Source organism: Falco biarmicus, chromosome 11 (assembly GCF_023638135.1).
Source record: "Falco biarmicus isolate bFalBia1 chromosome 11, bFalBia1.pri, whole genome shotgun sequence".
Lineage (NCBI taxonomy): Eukaryota > Metazoa > Chordata > Aves > Falconiformes > Falconidae > Falco > Falco biarmicus.
This window is the reverse complement of record NC_079298.1, coordinates 1,382,581-1,398,055: the sequence shown is the minus strand read 5'-3', so window position 1 is coordinate 1,398,055 and position 15,475 is coordinate 1,382,581. Positions and strand designations below refer to the sequence as shown.

The 15,475-nt window shown below is 47.4% G+C and overlaps 1 long non-coding RNA gene across 1 annotated transcript; it reads left to right on the top strand.

Annotated features, from left to right (window-relative positions):
* Positions 1 to 2,205: 2,205 nt before the first annotated feature.
* LOC130156991 (uncharacterized) lies at positions 2,206 to 10,118 on the top strand. The gene is made up of 3 exons (XR_008824665.1): positions 2,206 to 2,449; positions 8,900 to 9,126; positions 9,963 to 10,118. It is a non-coding gene; the product is annotated as an uncharacterized LOC130156991 (long non-coding RNA).
* Positions 10,119 to 15,475: the final 5,357 nt, after the last annotated feature.

Here is a 15,475-nt window from a genome sequence, read left to right as displayed (position 1 = left end):
ATTGGGGGAAACTTGTATACTGTAATAAAACAGGTGACTCAACAATGTGAAATGTGTTTACACAATAATCCCAATACAGCAAATAAAATAAAACTAGGGAACATTAGTAGAGGAAATTATCCAGGACAACAGTGGCAAGATGATTTTCCGAACTCCCAAGAAAAGGGGGGTACCAATATTTATTAGTTATGTCTGATATGTTTTCAGGCTGGCCAAAAACCTTTCCTTGTCGAACAAATAAAGCAAGAGAGGTAACGAAGGGATTGTTAAATGAAATTATCCCCCGCTTTGGGGTTCCGGCAACAATCTCTTCCAATAGAGACTCACACTTTTGTGCCAAAATAGTACAACAAGTGAGTACAGTATTGGGAATAGATTGGCAATTACATACTCCTTATTACTTCAATGTTCTGTTTGGTGCTGCCGAAGAATGATCAGAAAGCATAATGATCAGAGAGCATAATGATAGTTTTTAGAACAGGGGGGATTGAATAATGAGCTACGTACAATGAGTGATGAATGGTATACTACTTTTTTAGAAAATGATGTGCTTATATATAATTATTCAAAGCTGGGAGGTGTTCAAGGACCCTTATTGTCAACATGATGAATACACCAAGACCCTTAAGTGTCAGCACCACGGATGTACTAGACACAAGGTCCTTGGATTTGTTATAAGGGCCATCTGGTCCTAAGTTTCTGTTGTGTATATAACGCTACCTAAACAAGGAATTTGAATCATGCTCATTAGTCTATCGAGGAAGAGAGTCTGCGCAGAAACAAGAAGGTAAAAAAGGTTCACTGAATCACCTACAAACCTGCAAGACCACCACATTCCAGGCAACGGACTGATAAGCTAATTAACATACTAAGTGAGAGTAAGCGGGTTTAGGTAACGAACTGTGAGATGGTTCGTCACTTCAGGCATGCACGCTTGTGGAGGAGCGATCCCCCGTGCATCTGTGCTCAATAAACATACCTACTTTATAACTTTCGAGTTATAGAGTCTAATTCCGCACGTCAGTATGATGTAATGAAATGATTTAAACAGAGTAGGCATTTGCAGTAGAAATACCAGCTTGGGTGTAAGTCAGTGAACTGTTTTGCCTCTCCGCAGCATTACCTTTAATGTTCGTTGTTGGAGGCAAATCTGTCCTCCCAGAGGTATCAGCCCAGGAGAGAGGGGAGGCTGCTGCAGCCCCGCGCCCCGGCTGCGGCCAAGAAAGTGTGTTCCAGTGGGCACACGCGTGCCGAGCGGGCATGCCCGCCACACACACGTGTGCATGCAGTTAGGGTCAGCGCTAGGTTATGCGGTGTACACACCCGCACAGGCAGGCAGAGGCAGCCCCCAGCCCCTGGTGCCTGTAAGCCCGCCGCAGGGGGCTGCGCTTTTCCAGCGCCGGGTGGGCACCGGGGCCCGGGGGGCAGCGATCTCGCTCGGGCTCTCGGCAGCGGAGCTCGGCAGCAGCCCGGGCTGCGAGAGGGGGGCGGCTCGGGGGGCGGGGGGACACCCGGGGCGGGGGGACACCCCTCCCGGCCGGCGGGCGGTCCGGCACCGGTGCCGCGGGCTGGAGCGACCCCGCCCGCCCCTCCGTCAGGGACAGCTGGCGGCTGGAGCCGGTGGCCGCCCCCCGGCGCCGCGGTGCGCTCGCTGCGGGGTGCGCCGGCGGGGCCGCTGTGCCCGGGCCGCAGACCCCGCACGGCAGCCGGGGAGGGCTCCGCCGTCCCCCCCCGCCCTGCCCGGGGGCGGCTGCGGGAGCGGCGCGGGCGAGCCGGGGGAGCTGCGGGTGACGGGCGCCCCCCGAGCGGCTGCGGAGGACGGGCACGACCGCGGCAGAGGCCGCGAGTGCGGCGTGAAGGTGCCGGTCAGCCGGAGCCGCCTCCCGTGGGGGGCCCGGGCTCACTGCTGGGTCTCCGCGCGGTCGGGGCTGTCGCTGCCGAGGTTCGAGACGTTTCGCCGCCGCCCCTCGCCCCGACACGCTCCTGCGACGGCGGCGCTGGCCGTGCCCGGCTCGGGGCAGGCGTTGGCCAGCCGGAGAGCGGACCCCTTCTCCGGGAGAGGCCGGAGCGAGGCGGCGAGCGCCGGGGAGCGCGCAGGGAAGGGAGCGGGCAGCCCTGCGCAGGGGGCGAACCCGGGGGCTGCGCCGCGGCTCCGCACTCGCGGCTCCGCCTCAGCCGCCGGCAGGCCCCGCAGAGCCGCCCCCGGCCCCGCACCGCGCCGCGCCGCAGGCAGCCCCCGGCGCCCCGGGAAGCGTTGCGGACCGACGGCTTGCACGTAGGTGGTCAGCAGAAGGCAGCTCTGCGCCTTAAGTGGCGACGTAGAGAAAAGATGTGAGGGCCTGCAGCGAAGCACAGCAGAGGGTCCGGAGGACAGCGTGTGTTGCAGGCGCTTGGCAGCACACGGCCTCGGGAGAGGGAACAGACGCCATGGGTCAAGCTGGGGCATAAGGTAAGCTCAGGGAGAACCAATTGGGTAATGAGACCAAACAGAAATTACTTGAACTGTGCATGAACACTTGAGTGAAAGTAAAGACCGCTGTGCCTTTAAATGGGGACGAGGCTCGTAAGACCCAGTGAGGATTAAGTGTGACTAAAGGTCATTGTAAACGGTTTTTCCAGGTGTATAAAGTATTTTCCTGTTGCAAAGAGCTGTGCTAGCTTTGTGGGTTTGCCCCCCAGCTCCCGTCCCCGCAGACACGCGTAGCTGGTCCCTCGGCCGTGCAGGTGCTCGATCCGTTGCACGTCGGGCGATGGGATCCGGCCGTTGGACGGCAGCATCAGGTCCCGAGGAGACGGTCGCTGCCAGCCCCGGCCGGCCTCGGTGCTCGGAGGGGCTGCACGACGTCCCGGTGCGACAGCGGCCCTTCCCGGGGCTCGCCCCCCGTCTGGGTGCGAGGGGGGTGGCGGCCCGGCGGGTGGCGGGCCTGCCGGGGTGGGAGATGCGGCTCCAGGTGCTTTGGCCGCCGGCCCGGACGGTGCTTTCGCCTCTCGTTACGCGTTCGGGGGAGGCAGGAGGGTCGCCGTTACCGTCAGCGAGCCCGTGCTGCCGCCGCTGCCCGGCGTCGGGGCTGTGTGGCATCCCGGGGTGGCGGGGAGCGGAGCGATGCGCCTCGTCCTTGCAGGGTGCTGAGCTGCCCTTCCCCGGGGCCAGGGCTCGCTGCCGCTTCCAGCTGCACAGGATTTGGTCCCGCAGCCTCAGTGTGAGGGCTGGATTTTCGCGAAACGAGGAGGAACTGCTGGCACCTTCTGTACTAACGGTCGGCTTGATTTCTTGCTGTGCTTTTCATACATTTTTAATAGCCAGGTGGAGTACAAATTGTAAAGGAAACTTCATACACAGAGTTTTAAAGTTTGAAGAGAGATTATTCACCCTCTAGCTGTCGTGAGGTTTCACCTCTCCTTCCTGGCAGGACTGATCTTCCAGTTAGAAGTGAAACAAGGTCAAACGGTTAAAAAAAAAGGTTTGCTTCTGTCAGGGCGAATCTAAATCAATCAAATTCCCGGGCACCAAAGTGTGTTGTGTAACAAATGTGAGTGCAAAGGTAAGCACGTAGCTACAGGTAGCAGAAGAGCATGTGCGAGAGAAGTTGTGGGTCTTCTCTCTAAGTTCTAACACCTTGCTCTTTGCGCTGTTCTGCAAATTTGCCTGGATTTTAAGTATGGACAGAAGAGGGAGAGAATGAACATGTGCATTTGATTTGCTTAATAGAAAATACCTTGGCAGAAACACATGCTTGTGCTGTGTATTCTGTTGGAGTTTGGCTTTTTAAAATACTCACATGTTCTGTCTAATGAAAAGCTGATAGTATCTCCCATTCACCTAAGAATATGTTCAAACATAGCTTGAGATATGCTGCTAATCACGTTAAGAAAAATGTATAGCTTAATATCAAACTAGCTAAAGTGCAGTCACTGGGGGATATCTTGGTGCTTGTAAACTTTAAATTAAAGAGTGCTACGAGGCTGGATTACCTGATAACCAGTACAATTGAAACAGCAGTATAAACCCTGTTTTTTGACGGAAGACTGTAGGTAATTTTGAACAGTGTAGAATCATAGAATCATTTAGGTTGGAAAAGTCCTTTAAGATCATTGAGTCCAAGCATTAACCTAACACTGCCAAGTCCACCACTAAACTGTGTCCCTGAGCACCACATCTACATATATTTGAAATGCCTCCAGGGATGGTGAGGCCACCCTGAAACTTGCCTGGGCAGCTGGTTCCAGTCCTTGACAACCCTTTCAGTGAAGAATTTTTTCCTAATGTCCAATCTAAAACCCCCCTGGGGCAACTTGGGGCCATTTCCTCTTGTCCTATCCCTTGTATCCTTGTTGGATCTGGTAGAAATGATCCCCAAATGGCAGTGTGTGAAGGATTAATTTAAATTCCAGATTCCCGTTGCCTGGCATTAGCAAAAATAAAGCTTTTGTGTTATTTCTCTTAACAGTTAAAAATTAGATGCAGGAAAAATAAAGAGAAACACTTAAGTTCTGAATTTTTTTTCCCCCCTCCATTTACGTTTTGGTAAAACAGAACTAATTTGCTCTCCTATCTGCTGTGCATCCTGCTGCTGAACTAATCTTTTCTATGCCCTAGATTGTTATTAGCTTTGTTTGCTTATTACTGAAAGATTTACTTTCTAGGACTCCTTTTAATTCCATTTGTTACTACGCTGCCTTTTGTCTTAAATGTTATTTTTTTGTAGTGTCCTTTAAAAGATTCTTGGCTTTTTCTAACCTGGGACAAATTTATAGTAGCCTGGTCAAGTTTTCCTAATCATTAATGATCTTCCCAGCAGGATATGTTCTTTGTCTTCTTCCTAACATGATTCAGGACACATTCTGTTTTAAAGTGCCCTTACCCTTGAACCATTGTGCTGGGATTTAGTGTATTAACCCAAACTCTGGTAGATTTTTCTTGAGGCTTTTCTCTGTCACTTTGCACAGCGCTCATAAGATACCTGCTGTCAAAGTGCTTGCATTTTAGTAATAACACCTTGGCATTGTTAAAGTAAGTATGTTTAAATTTTCCTTTGGCCGACTCATCTGTTTTTAATTCCTTAAATATTCAGATTTCTTCTGAAACAGGTCGAGGAAAGGAGCACTTGTTCTTTACAGATGATGAAATAGCAGAAATAAATGTGTAAATAGGCATGACCATTAGGGGTGTTTCTATGGGTGTGTCTGCTATGCCCAGAATGGTGTAAGAACAGTTACCGGCTTTGCAAATTTGGCTGTATGACCATATCACTATGTTTAGAGGTGCAGGCGTCAATAGATGCAAGTGTTTTCACAGAATTAAGAAAACCATCTTGTCCATGCAGTCCAGCCATAAATGATGCACAGAACAAAAAATGATAGAAAAAAAAATGTCTTTTCAGACCCATATGAGTAAATAGAGTATTCTGTGCTGTCCTGTACACGCATGTGTGTACATGTATTCGCAGCCAGTGAGTCACGGCTCCTAAGCCTGATTTAAAAACTGAATGAGTTCATTATAATCCCCCCCCCAAAAAAAAATATCTGAGGAATCAATCTAATCTGCTTTACTAAATGAACATGTGAAAGTGCTTACTAGGGATAAACCTGGGGACTCTACATATTTCTCTCTTTTTCCTCCAACAGAATGAAAACACCTTTGAGACAATAAAGGAGTTGGAAGAGGAGCCAGTGTGTCCCATTCAGTATTCTCTGTGTATCTGCGTGCACCGCTTCCCCTGTTTGGTTTCTGATCTAGAGGGGAAGGACAGGGAGGGTGTAAGGACATTGCAACTCTCAGAGAGAAGATAGGCTTTTGTGCTGGCTTCAGCCAGTTCTGAGCTCTTCGGGGCTTAAATCTCCCCAGAATGGGTGTTATGTTGAGTTCGTCTACTCCGGGGCAAATGGAGAGGAGGAGGGGCGCCTGGAGGGAGGACCACTGGCGCAGGGGACACCCTGAGCATCAGACGCTGTTGGAACCACTGATGACTAGAGCTGTGACCAGGGGGGACCTCTCAGATTTCTCTGCATGGGGTACCCCAGTTGCTGGGACATACATTAAGCAGAGATTGTGCCGTGTGGTGGGAGGGTGACTTGGTTTGCAAAGGGGGAGCTCAGGCCAAGCCCCTGCAAGGCAGGTAGAACTGCAGATCCTCCCTGTGCTTCGTGTTCACCTTGCCTATGGCAACCTGCCGCAGAGAAGCTGAGCACAGCCCTTTGCTGACGCCCAGCAGCTTGTGCTCCCTGCTGTGCCCCTCTGAAATATTTTGGTTGATCGTCATTTCATGGCGAGCTCTATTGTCCCCACAGCCAGGGCTACTGCAGCAGTAGCAAACCAGGGCTTCTAGTTACTCCCGGACGCCTGCCTTCCTGCCCCCTCTGCATCTCCCCAGCTCTCACAGAGGAGGGGTTGCCAGTGGTGCCTTCTCCAGGCAGGGCACATCTGCAGCTTCCCATTGAATACCCTCCTTTCCTTTGAAAGCCCTGCCTCTTTCTGGCGGGTGGGGTTTGCTCATTTCCGTGAGCGCTTTTGCAGGTGGTGGTGACATGGGAAGGAAAGGGACATACAGTGCTGGAGGTAAAGAGCCGCTCTGCTTCTGTTTACACAGTGTTTGTACAGCTGAGGTGGATACAAATCACGGGTGGCTTTGCTGGAGAACTTTGCCAGGGATCTAACTGACCGCCTGTTTGGGAGTCCCAGAGCAGCACGTTCGGTAACAGGACATCGCTGCGCTGCCTGCCCTTGCCGTTGCTCTTGTGCATGCGGCAGTAAACACCTCCTCTGCACAAAACTGAGTCCGGGTAGAGTTCATGGAGACAGTGTTGGTAAGAATCCCAGGTGCTGCAGAAAAGCAGTCTGAGGTCTCAGCTGAGCTGTACTGCTTCAGAAGGGAGATTAGCCATAGATGCGTACGTGCTTTCTTTCTCAAAGTGGGGAAGGATGGTGTGGGATAGTCCTTTGCTCGGTGGTCCTGTGGGCATGTGCACTGGAGAGGAGCCATCACAGGCCACCTCTTCTTGAGCAAGCCACCACTCTGGGACGCACTGAGATGCTCAGCAGAGGCAGTTTAGGAGCGACAGGGGTGGCTGGTGATCTGTCCCGCTGCTTGGAGGTAATCCCCTCCATACAACCCTGAGATGCAACGTACCCAGCTAGAAGGAATCCCAGTAGAGATGGACAAAAAGATGAACACGTGCAGGTATTGCTCCCCAGCAACATGCGAAAAAATTCATCAGCAGTACATATCCTGGCATGTATCCGTTCATATGGAAGGTGGATATTTATGGTTTTTAGTGTAAGTCAAAAGTTGTTGGACAGTCTGTTTTGCCTTGGAACGAAACTATAAAATTAAATTTCGCAAAGCAACCCGTGTTTCAAATCCGTGGACAAGGTGAAATGCCATGTGCATGAGAGCGTTTCTCGTCAGCGCGGATCTTTGCTGTCTCTAAGGCAGTGCAGGCTGGGGCTGTGGGTGCTACTGGAGATATGCAGCCCGCCTGCACTGCAGGAAGGTCATTCTGGTCTGACTGTCAGATGGAGCTGTATGTTGTGCAGTATTGTACGTGTTGTGCCAAGCTTTCTGCAGGTAAAGAAAGAAGCAGTCATGTTATTTGACAACAGCAATCACAGGTGATTCTATGAAGAAATTCAGGGAAAATCTGTGGTGTATGTGATTTTGACTATTAGTAATGTGTCATCAATTTAAAAATAACCAGTGCAGTTAAAGAGCATGGGTGTTGGTCAGAAATGCCTGGTTTCTCATGTGTAAATTCACCAAGTCAGACGCACTGATGCAAGTGCCTGGATGAATCGGTAAAACAGGGCTGGGCTAGCCAGGGCGGGCACGGGCAGCGTGTGCAGCATGTAGTGGTTTAGGCAATAGCTCTAATTCAGAGTTATGATGGAGGTGCTGAACGTGCTTGGTTTTGAAAGCACACAGTCTTCGTTAGCTTCAATGGAAACTGCAGGATTCTGCTGTCCAAATCAATGAAACTGTGAGATACAATCCACTGTTCAGGAAAGTCAGAACATGTTTTTAAGGAGGTCTCTGTTGGGAGGTAAAACCGCTGCTGAAGCAATAGCAGCGATGGAGCGTGTGTAAAAGAGCCTGGGGAGACCCGCAGCCTTCTGGAGCCAGGCAGAATATTTCCTCTTCACTTGAGCTATTCCTCATGAAGGGAAGATGCTTCCTACAAACCGGGTTTTGTTCTAATGGAAATAGGTGACTGGTGAATAAAGAGGGCAGTGGAGAGTTGTCTTTTTCCCCATTTTTGGAAAACGGAATGCATTATTGTTCCAGTTTAACAGTAGGTGGCATTCGGTTCCAGTGCAAGTAGTTATCACTTCATTCCCTTAAAAAGAAATCCATACAATTCTATCGGTTCTGATTCTGAATCAAAGAATGAAAATAGCTTCTGAACAGGGTCTTGACTAATAATTCATGTGCTGTGATATCTGCATGGTGTGTCTTCATTGCCTTTCACTAAAATTCCTCTTTCCTGTGAAACCAGTTGTGTTTGTGGGTTTGGGATCTTTTTTTCTTTCCTCCCCTTGTTCAGGGAGCAGTAGCCCAGCACAGTTCCACTTGATTTTTTTCTGGTGGTGTTACAACTAACATTGTGCAGTCCTCCTAACTCTTTGTCCATCAGTAATGCTTTCACTTTTTTTGTTGTTCATGTTTTAAGATACTGTTTTCTTTCTAAGGGCTGTATTTTTGTTATGTCTTGCATCATGAGTGAATTCAAAGTACTTTCAATGGCGTAATACATTTTGTAGTGTAATTTTGTGAAAATGCTTCTCTATGAATTAAAAAAAATATTTCATTTTAGATTATTTCAGGGGTAAACCCTGAATTAATCAATCTTGGATGTGGAGTTTCTGTCTTCTAGAAATACATGAAGCTTAACTTTGTTTTTATAGGTTGAGAACGAAAAAAGCAAACAAAGATGTTCAAAAGTGCAGGCCGTGGCAAAACAGGAATGTGTGGATAAATTAAATAACATCACTAATCGGCAAATGAAACAAAAGATTACTGTAAGGAAGAATGACTGTTTGAAAATGGAGAATGAAAACACGATAGAAGAAAAAGACAAAAAGAGTTTTTCATCTGGGGAGAGCTCAAAATTGATTAAAATGCCAATGAAATGGTAAGCTAAGGAAATAATCTCTAATTCTTATTTGTAGTACTATGTAAGTGTCTTAGGTTTTCTAATACTGTAGTAGTTGAAGTAGTTTCCTCAGTGGTGAAAGCCATAGTGAGTAGTCCACTGCTTCTCAAAAAATGAAGAAAATTTCTTTTTAGAAAACACGAAGTGCATGATGGAGGTTCAAATTTATTGCCTGCTCTAAAAAAAGAAAAGGGGAAAAAAAAAGTAAACCCCCACCCAAATTCCTGTGATTTCCTTGTCAATACTGAGGCAAAATGCATCTTCAAAACCAGAACTGAAGACTAGAAAAAGCAGTTATTTTTGTAGGAAATGGCCACCTAGAAAAGAAAAGTAGGAACTTGCGGTTTGCTACTACTCCCTTTTTTAGGTGATTTTAGTGATCTCTGTGCAGTTGGTGTTTTCATTAAGTTAATATGCCCTTTGTCAGGAAAAGATGATAGTATCAAACCAATCTCAAAAGTCTAAAGAAGGCACACATATTTTAATGTAAACCTAAGCAGGAGTTTTTTCCTGTCTGTTCTTCAAAGATGAAGAACCTCTCTGCTCTAGATGCTTTCTGTACTGTGGCTATTTGGATATAGTCCAGCTTAACCTGGATCTAGCTCAGATTCCATGTGTCCCCCTGACTCCTAGGGCAAGGATTTTAAATACTTGGGTATCTTTCATGATCATTGCAGTCAGGTCTGTGATTTTATCATAGATATTTGTTGTCTCAGTTGTTTCTGGACATCATCTTAAGTATATCTGTTTCACAGAAATATTTTTTGCAAACCTACTCACTTGGTGATTTTTTTCTTTCTTTCTGTTTAATGCAGTAAAATTGCCCTGAATGCCAAAGTTGCAAACAAAAGTAAAAGACAGCCTTCAAAGCAGAGGGCTCATCAGCAGATGAGCTCTTCCAGTGGCAATCATGGTCAAGTACCGGATGATAGCACTTCCAGTGAAACATCTGAGGATGAAGGAAGGTATGCATATAAGGAATGTTACAAATACAACTTACTGATAAAAATTGACCTGAGAGCTGGAGGCAAGTTTGGGGTTTTGTTGTGTTTCAGTTTTTTTGGCAAATATGATGCATATGAAGATTCTTGTTCTTTCGTGTGACCACACTACCTGATGCGCTTTGTGTTGACAAACACTTCTTTTTTGTTTAGAGTGCCTTGAGCATGCTGGCCAAGTTAACGATAAGGTCACGTGCACAAATTCTGATTAATTACATGAGTGTGTGCACAGGCATAGAAGTATTTCATGTGTTTAAAAAGGGTGAGGTATCTCAGGTTTTTGCACTGCAGGTATCTCAGGATTTTTTGCCCTGCTTCTCGCTCCACCTTTTCTCTTGCAGCTGTGTACCCTCCTGACTTCTTGCCCACCCTGAACTTACTTGTGTGGGTTGTGGCAAAGTGAGAAAGAGAAGTTGTTGACGCTGTTCAGCCCTAGGTAAAAATCTGGTGTGTTATCAACACTGTTTTGGTCAGAAATCTAATACACAGTGCTGTGTGGGCTGCTGTGAAGAAAATAAACTGCATCCCAGCCAGACCCAGGACAGCAGAGAATCCAAAATTACAGTTCTTTGACCTGTAGGGGAAGGATTCTCAGTACTGAAGAACTGCCTTTTCTGGTGGCCAGCTTTCCGAAGAGGGTCTCACACAGGCAAGAGACGAGCTTCTGCAGAACCAGAAGCAGGCAGGCTGTGTCCGGGCTGTGCTGGATGTGGCGTGCCAGACAGGAGAGGGGGTCTCTGCCTGTGCACTAACTCAGCCAGGGCCAGAGAGGTGCAGCACAGGCAACGCACAAAACCGACAACACGCTGTGCAGGATACAACAGGGCCACATCATTTTCTTGATGTCCACAAGGCCGAACCAAAACCTGGTTCATGCTCATCTGCGACCCAGGCACGTTCCAGGCTGTCTGCCCTCCCTCCTCTCCCCTCCGTGTGTGTAGCTCTCCACATTACTCTTGACCTCTGCATTGATCCTTTTTTTCTGCAGCCACTAATTCTTCCCACTGACAGCAGGATGCCCCAGATTATGACCTCCAGAAACTTTGCGCTAGCCTTTCCTCTTCCTTTAGTTTTCCAGAGGGAGGCAACTGGGTGTCTGTTATTATCCCTCCCATGGCTGGAGCTCTCTGGTTAGGGGCTTAGGGTGGTCTGTCAGTTGTCCAGGCTCTGCAGCCGCCGACTGCCTCTTGTACCAGGGAGATCCAGCTTCATCTGGAAGCCAGAGCGGCCACCCAAGCTCAGCCCACCCCTCCCGCCCACCCATCAAAATAGCTTTGGGGACCATGCTGAGTGCAGGAACGCGAAAGACCGGCCCTGCTTGTTTGCCCATGGTGTGACAGTGAAGCCACGGGATTTCATGTGGAAAACACCGAGGAAGTAAGAAGAAAGAGCAAGGAAAAGCAAATCTCTGAGACGGTAAGGGATTTTTCTGTTTGCTTTCCTTTTTTATCGTTAGTGTTTGTTGGGGGTTGCATTTAAGTCTGCAGGACTGTGTCACAGCCCCCGGACACACAGGAGAAACAGACACTTAAGGCAAACAATGTTTGCCTCATTAGCTTGCCCTTCTCTTGAGTAAGTTCACAGACGGCTTGTAAGAAAATGTCAACGTCCCACAGAATCTGTAGTATCTGAAGCAGGAAAACAAATTCCTCTTTTCTTGCTGGTGCTTAAAGACGGTGACAGTCCAAAAACTAATGCTCTCTTCCATTTGGCTTAATGCATATGTGGTACGTCTATTTCAATAGTGGAGAAAAGTGATAATTTTATAGGGAGATCAAAGCTTCAGGCACACTTACTGCATGACTAGTTTTCTGCTCTTTCCAAAGCCACAGCTAGTCACAGTTGCAGTATCAGATGCATCATTCACCCTTCCACTTCCGTCTGCATCGGGACTTGCAAGCAGTGAGCTGCAGACACAGCATTTGCCGTGCACCGAGCTTCATGTCTTCTAGCACCACATCTCAGCATTCCCTTGCAGAGTTCTGCGAAGAACACGTGCACACCCACCAGCCCCGAGCCCAGCCATCTGCAGGAGGATAGCACAAGAGAAAGTCCAAGACCCTCTCTGACTCCCTTCCACCACTCAGAGGCAAATCACACCATCAGTCATCAGGGGCTGGTAAAGACTGAACTTTTCTTCATACCTTTACTTTGGTCCGTCTCCATTTTCTCTGCTGTTTATAAATTTGACATGTTGAGGCTACCGCTCATTTGTGATCAATACCTTTCACAGTGAAGTGACTAAGAATATAAATTTCTTGTGTCTGCCACCTACTACACTGTGCTTTACTACAGAGCAGGACATAAAACAAGTTTATGGTGCCATTTTATCACTAAGGACCAAGTGAAAGCAACCTGAGATGGGAGCTGTGAGAGAAAAGCAGAGCTTGTTTTATAAAGTATAGTTTATATTCTTACAGATTTGAGCATTACTTTTTCATGGCAATGAGGCTTTGGGTTTCTTGTGTTTCCAAATTAAAAATATGATGCACAATTGGGCCATACACCAAACTCCTCTGTAAATTTTGCTATGGCAAATGTCAAACAGGGACAATGGTAGGGAAAGTGTGTTTTCCTTTCGCTTTCAGGAGTAACAAGGGGCATATAAATACTTAACTACTTTTGGGTTTGGGACATTTTCAATAAGGAACACCTGGGGAACTAGTTCAGCTTCTTAACCTTAAGCACAAAGCAAGGAACAATTCCACGGTTAGAGCTCAGGCAGAAGAAAACAGAGCAAAGAGGCAAAGCCGCCCAGCAAGCCCCACTGTTCCGCAGGGGGCAAGGTGAGGTCTGCGGAGAGCAGCAGGAGCCACAGGCAGGTGCAGGCAGTGGTGCCTGGCAGGGGCGGCTGCATGGGCGACATCGGCCCTGGAAGGTGGGAGATCAGCAGGGCGAAGGTGGAAATAGTATCTCGACAAGGACAGAGGAGTAGGATTAATAGTAAGAGTGGGAAATGAGGATAGCCACCCTCCTTCAGTTTACAACATCAGGAGAGCTCCCAAGATCTGGTAGGGGCAGCAATGCAGCAACTGGGGAAGCGAGGAGGGGCTGCGTAGCAAGGGAAGAGCCAGCGCACCTGCTGGGAAGGGTACGGAGAGAGGGGCACATGCAGCTAGCAATTACTCAACTTCTCCTTCACAACTAGAAGGGTCCTGGTGGCCTCTCTGTGGCCCTCATTAGCAGGGAGGGATTTGGGAAGCACGCAGCTAGCAAAAGAAAGGACAGTCCGCAGGAGCAAACCGTTCCCGTTCTGCTGAGCTCAGCAGCCACAGGGAAATCTTAGCTGCTTCCAAAGCTTTCAGTGAGCAGGAGCGTGCTGCGGCTGGACTAAGGCTTCCAAACAGAAATGACCTTACGTGTTTAAAACCTGTGTCTCAGCCTGAACTTTCTTGGCCTCAATATACAGCTGACGGGTCTTTTTGTAACTTTGCTGACTGGGATATCATCAGTTAGGCACAACATCTGCTGTCGCTTAAGAAGAGAAGCTGTTCCAAGTGTCCTGAGGGGAGCAGACCATAAGAAATGGCTGCACGGTGTCTAACCCTGTGTCCTGTTGCCAGTCGTGGCCACCAGCAGGTGCCTGGGGATGCAAAGCCTCCAGTGACACGTCCTGGTATGCACTCTTGCCAAGAATGTGCAGCTTATGGACCTCTCCAGAGGGATTCAGGAAAATCTTTGCATTTATTAGCTCAACAGAATTTCCTGTCCAGGCTTTTACACAGTGTCCTCTTGAGATCGTGTAAATGGCCATCATTCATAGCATCCTACAGCAAGGCTTTCCACCAGTTTAACTACATATTGTATAAAGATTCACCCGGTTTTGTTCAGTGTGAACTTGCCTCCTGCGAGCTTCATTGGCTGAACCCTAATTGTCCCACAGGGAAAGAAAATAAACAATAAACTTCTCTGGCTATTTGTGCTTTTATATGCCTCTGTCACATATTGGAGCTTTTCTGGGCTGAAGAGTCCTGGTCTGCACAGTCTTCCTTCACATGGAAGATACTCCATACCCCTGATCTTTGCTGTTCTCCTATGAGCTTTTTCCCACTCTGTCTTTATGAGATGAGGCAAATAAAGCAACACATTTAATAACTGGGTGCAAAATATATCTAAACAGTTTCTCAGTTTTGTTAGCAGCTTCTGCAGTCCTTGACAGTTGCTCCATCCTGAATAACTTCATATTATTTGTAAAGATCGATTCCTCATCTGTCATTGATACCTACTCCTAAGTTGCTCATGAAGGTGAAAAACAGCCTTCTGACCATTTACTGAACGTTTATCCTTATCTTCTGTTCCCTGTCTTTTACCCAGTTATTTAACCATGCAACTGCCTTCCTCCTTATAATGTCTGAATTTCCTTAAGAGCCTTTGGTGAAGGACCTTGCCAAAAGCCTTCTGGAAAACCAGCAGTCAAGCCCCTATCAATATGCTTGTCAACTCCTAGAACCTGCAGGTTGGTGAGACAGGACTGCTCATCACAAAAGCCACATGACTCTGGCTCAGTATCTGATATAATGGTCCAAATCTGCATTAGATAGAAATTAAACTTCTAAGATAACACCAAAAAATCCCAGACATTTGATGTGCGGAAGGAAGAAGACAGAAACAGGGCAGTCAGTAATACTATTGGAGAAGTGCTTCAGCAGAGATGCTGAAAAATTGTGGAGGATTAAGAAATATTTCAGACGGAAATAGAAGTAGCAGTGATGAAATTTAACTTGGAGTAAGTAAACACACATTAGCCTAAAATAATCCCATACTTCAATTACTTAGCACAATTACTGTGCTCTGGGTAGGCAGAACCTCTCCGTAGGAGCAAACATAAATAGCAATATCGATTTCTGCCCAGCCTCCACCAGAAATTACAGAAAATACAGATAACACATTTTTTAAATGAGCAGAGGAAAATCAAACATATGACATCTTTATATTCTTCAATGCTATTGTTGTATTTGAAATGCTTTGCTAAAGCAAAGATTTTAAGACACAGGGACTAGCTGAAATGGTAGCAGGAAAAATAAGCTTTAGAGTTCCTTTTACTGTAACATTTGGCAGTGCGAATGGAGAGAAAGAAAAGGAAAGAAGCGGCATGTTTTACAATTATTGGGAAATATATTTAACATGTGTAAGTAAACTGTGGGATTCACTGCTGCAGGAGGCAAAATGTCTGTGATGACCTTGAATGATTAAATGACACATCCCAAAATATCGTGAAGGAAATCACATGGGCAAGGCCACAAACAGGAGTCAGAAAAAGATATTCCACATTAATCTGTAATATTAGAGAACTGACTAACAACAATAGGAATTATTGGTCCTTGAGG